A 4,636-nucleotide genomic window follows, 5' to 3' on the forward strand; every position below is an offset into this window, starting at 1 on the left:
CAAGTTTGTGGCGCTGGTAGCTCATGGCAGGGAGAGTTTCTCCCTTCTACGGTCGGCGTTATATGATGGGACTTTCGAGAGACTTTGAGACTTTTTGTTTTTACCGTGCCTGTGGTCTGTTCGTCTATAAAATTATGGTATTGCTTTGCACTGTTGTATCTATATGCTATGATTATGTAGTTTTGTCAGTTTTTCATTCTTGGTCTGTCCTGTGTTTCTGCGATATCACACTGGAGCAACATTGTATCATTTCTTAATGCATGCATTACTAAATGACAATAAAAGAGGACTGCGTGTCCTCATAATCTAATTGAACTGTCCCGTCCCAGGTCTCCAGCCACAACTCCATGACCTTTTCAATCTGGCCCGGTTCTTAAACTTTCCAAATCTTGGGTCGTTCCAATTCTTTCCAAATCTTTTGTTTCTGGTCTTTGCCACTTCAAAATGTTCTCAGCCATTTTCGTCGGGTATGCAACTAAGAGAAAACAATAAGGACGGAAAAAAGTCATATCAGGATCAGTTAGCCAGTAACGTAAGAGAGGAGTCCAAACTTTCAGGTCTGCAGTCCAAGGAGTACGACAGAGGCAGGCGCGGATCAGACCGCTGTAAAATGACTTTGGAAAGAGACAACAAAATGACGATGAACTCAGTAACTACTTTGCGGAAGTCTTCACAGAATGTCTCTAAGTCAAAATTGTCAGAGGGCAGAATGTGTGAGTTGCTATTACTACTGAGAACCTCCTTGGAAAGACAAAACGTCTGCTGGATAAGTCACCTGTTGGCTGAAGAGAATGAAGAGGCTTAGATAACGACCGTCCTAGAATCACTAAACTCTGAAATATTTCCAGGGGACTGGAACGTGGCAAATGTTCCTCCACTCTTTGAGAAGGGAGGGAAGCAAACGACAGGAAATTATAGGTTAGTTAGCCTGGCATCAGTCATTGTAAGTGTAGGGTTCTCACTAATACTAGACGGACTGTTAACTGTTAATCGCTTATTACCAAAATGGCTCCTCTGAAGTGTTATATTAAAATGGCTTCTCGTAATATTAACTGCTGAGCAAGGGGTTCTCTGTAACAGCAATGTTTGGGTTATACAATATGGTAATAGAAACTGTATTCATTTGTTAGCCAATGGAAGTCATGTTCCGTTATCTTGTATATGTGTGCTGAGTTGAGGAGCGCCGGCTTTTTTCGGGAGGCGAGCAGAGAGGATGGACGTGTGAGGAACGGACAGCCGTTCCAGGGCGGCAGATACCGGACTTCGGGGGTTCGGATGGCGTGGCTGGAGTCTCGGAAGGACGTTGTGGATGGAATCGGAGGCGTGAGCTCCAACATATTAAAATATTATGTGCACAAGGCTGATAAGTTACTTATCTGACGCGTTTTATTTTAGTTGTTGCTACTAAATTTGCTATAAACTATCATTCTTTACTCGCACTTTGTATATTGTTTCACATTTGTGTCGAGACTGATCATTGGGTGACTCACACCGTGCCCGCACCAAAGCATTTGCACTGTTTGGCGGGGTCGGCGACTAATCATCCGAGGCAACGGGAGTCAGTTGGGGCAAAGGCCGTTGCATAAGTGTTGGAGTCCATGATTAAAGATGAGGCTTCTGTCTCACAGGTATTACTAAATTCGATGTGACCACTGGTGATTTAAATATCTCTGGGTCTTTACAATATCCTTCACTTTCACCCAGGCAGCCTGAGATACATTTCATGAGGTGTTGCGATTTATCCATTTTCATCCCTCCTAACACATTTAACACGTTATTTTAAATCTTAAAGTGCTGTTCTTAAACTGAAATCTCCAATCACAATGCCTTTCTTCGCGCTGAGTACAGATGAGACCCTACCTACCTCATCTGGCCCCATATATAGATTGTCACTTAGATAACTACTCATTCCCGGGTTGGGCCCCACTCATTCCCCGGTTATCCTGTTGTTTATATATATGAAACACTTATTTATATATCTATGATATTAATACTGATCATTCACTTAATCCCTTAAGTACTGGTACGCTTCCTTCATGTGAAGTTACCGGGGACACTGACTGACTCCCTTATCTCCTGAATCCTGAGGCATTACTGCCATACTCCAATACGGAGAACAATTCTGAAGGAAACTTCTGAAATTTGAATTTGCAGAGGACCAAACTTTGTTTGCTATTTCTCTGCCCACATTTCCAGTTGGTCTATGTCCTGCTGAATCATTTGGCAACCCTCTTCGCGATCCACAATTTTTGTGTCAATGGTATGGCTTCCATTCCTGGTGATTTATCCAGCTCAGCGCTCTTTGAGAGTACCAACACCAGCAGCAGCTGGTTATCAACGTGCCGTGGAATTTTAGCGTATCCATCCTGATCTTTCTATCCTCCATGACCTTCTTTTTGATTAATATTACGTGAAATATTCATTTTGGTGCTTTTCCTACTTCCGCTGGCCCCAGGCATACGTTCCCTTCTCTGCTATTGAGCTCTCCTCCGTTCCTACCTTCTCTGCGGGGCCCTCGTTGTTTCTAATGAATGTACAAAACGCTTTGGTATTCTCTCTAGTCTTGCTCTGCAAAGTGAATCCTCCTGCTCTACTATCATTCAGCATTGCTGATTCTCTGTTTAATCTGCATATTGCTGAATAGTTATCAAGGCCCTTCTCATATTCTGACTTCCGAGACTTCTCATATGGTCCCTTTTTCTTTCTGACTGCATTTGCAACATCTCTGATCATTCACGGTTCTCAGAATTTGCATCCTTGTCTTTCCACCTCACAGAGACAGAATTTTAAACCACATGTTTTTGAATAACTCTCACATGTGAGATAGGAGTTCACCTACTCACAGCTGCTACCGGTCTCAGCTCTTCCCAGGTCCTGCCCAACATAGTTGTCATGAGCTTGGACCATGCGCACAATACTGGAGAGACTCAGCAGGACAATCGACATCTATGGCAAAGAGCAAACAGCGAACATTTCCCTCCAGGTCCCTTCATCCGCAGTGGAAAAAATAGATGAGCGGTCAGGACAAGAAGATGGGGGGGGGGTGAAGGGAGGGGGGTGGAGGAAGAAGTACAATGTGGTAGGTGATCTTTAACTTGCCATCAGTTTAGCAAATCCCCCCAAGTTTGTGTCATTCTTTGGGGATGACTGTTATCAAGATGGTCTCATTTTGAAATCAATCAATAAATCAAATTCCCCGATGCAAGTTCTCTTAAATGTACCTAACACATCTGCCTTTACCACCACCCCAGCGGTGAATTCCACACATTTTCTGCGTTTAAAAATTAACCTCCGACATTTCCCCTTTTCTTTCCTCTAAGCACCTTAAAATTTTATCCCCTTGCTTTAGCCAATTCCACCCTGAAAAAAAACATACCTGGCTCTCCACTCAGTTTATGCCTCCTATAATCTTGTATAGCTCTTTCAAGACACCTGACATCATGCCGTCCTCCAAAGAGAAAAGTCCTACCTTACGCCACTGTCCGCACAAAACATGTTCTGTGTTTAAAGTAAACTTATTGTCAAAGTGCACATGTGTCACCATATACTACCCTGGGATTTATTTTCTTAAGGACATATATATTAAACAGAAAGAAATACATTGGATCAATGTAAAATTGCACGCAACTAAGACGGACAAAATTGCAATGTACCAAAGACAACAAATTGTGTAATTTTCAAAAATAGTTGTAAATGCGAAATAAATATCGAGAACATGAGTTGTGGGGAACCTGAATCTGAGTTCACTGTCCTGGCGAGTGAAAATATCCACTCTGCTTCAAGGCATGACGGTTGAAGGGTGGATAGCTATTCCCGAAGCTGGTCGAATGGGACCTGAGGCAGTATCGAGAAGTGTCTCGGTGGTTCTCACTATCTCTCTCTCTCTCTCTCTGTCTCTCTCTATCTCTCTCTCTCTCTCTCTCTCTCTCTCTCTCTCTCTCTCTCTCTCTCTCTCTCTCTCTCTCTCTCCCCCCTCTCCCCATCCCCTTCCTTTTCACTCTCTCAGAGCTACGAATGTAGGTAATTGCATTTTGTCTCCAACTGTGATAAGCGTTAAAATCACAGAATGATATTTCAAGGTGGCACAGAGCAGGAGGACCGACAAGTAGGAGAAAGAGAGGGTGAAGGAAAGGATGGGGTATGACGGGAGCAGGCGTGCTTGATATACTCACGATCAGGGAGATTTGTCAGAACCGGGAAACAGGGCTAACAGGTTCGGCTCAAGCTGCAGGCTAACAGGTTAACAGATTTTGTCTGTCTGGGACGGTGAGGTCAGTGATGCCGTCGGCGTCAGCTGTAAACAGCAGTTTTGTAACTCCAAGGCAACACGGAAACGAGTAAACAGTTGACAGGACTCTGATGAATGTTCGGCCCCAAAACGTCGACAGTTGACTCTTTTCCACACATGCTGCCTGGACTGCTAAGTTCCTCCGGTATCCCGTGTGTGGAAAAGTGTAAGCAGTCGACTTTTCGGGGCGTGACACTTCCTCGGGATCTGAATTTGTGTATGTTGTTTTTTCCAGCATCTGCACATTTTCTCGTGTTTGCTTTGAAACTCTGTTCATCATATTGTTTCCACAAGTAGGGATAAAGAATGGGAAGGCAGCTGAAATGTACCACTTTAGAGCATTTATTT

The sequence above is a fragment of the Mobula birostris genome, chromosome 28, assembly GCF_030028105.1.
Source record: "Mobula birostris isolate sMobBir1 chromosome 28, sMobBir1.hap1, whole genome shotgun sequence".
In the NCBI taxonomy this organism is placed as follows: domain Eukaryota; kingdom Metazoa; phylum Chordata; class Chondrichthyes; order Myliobatiformes; family Myliobatidae; genus Mobula; species Mobula birostris.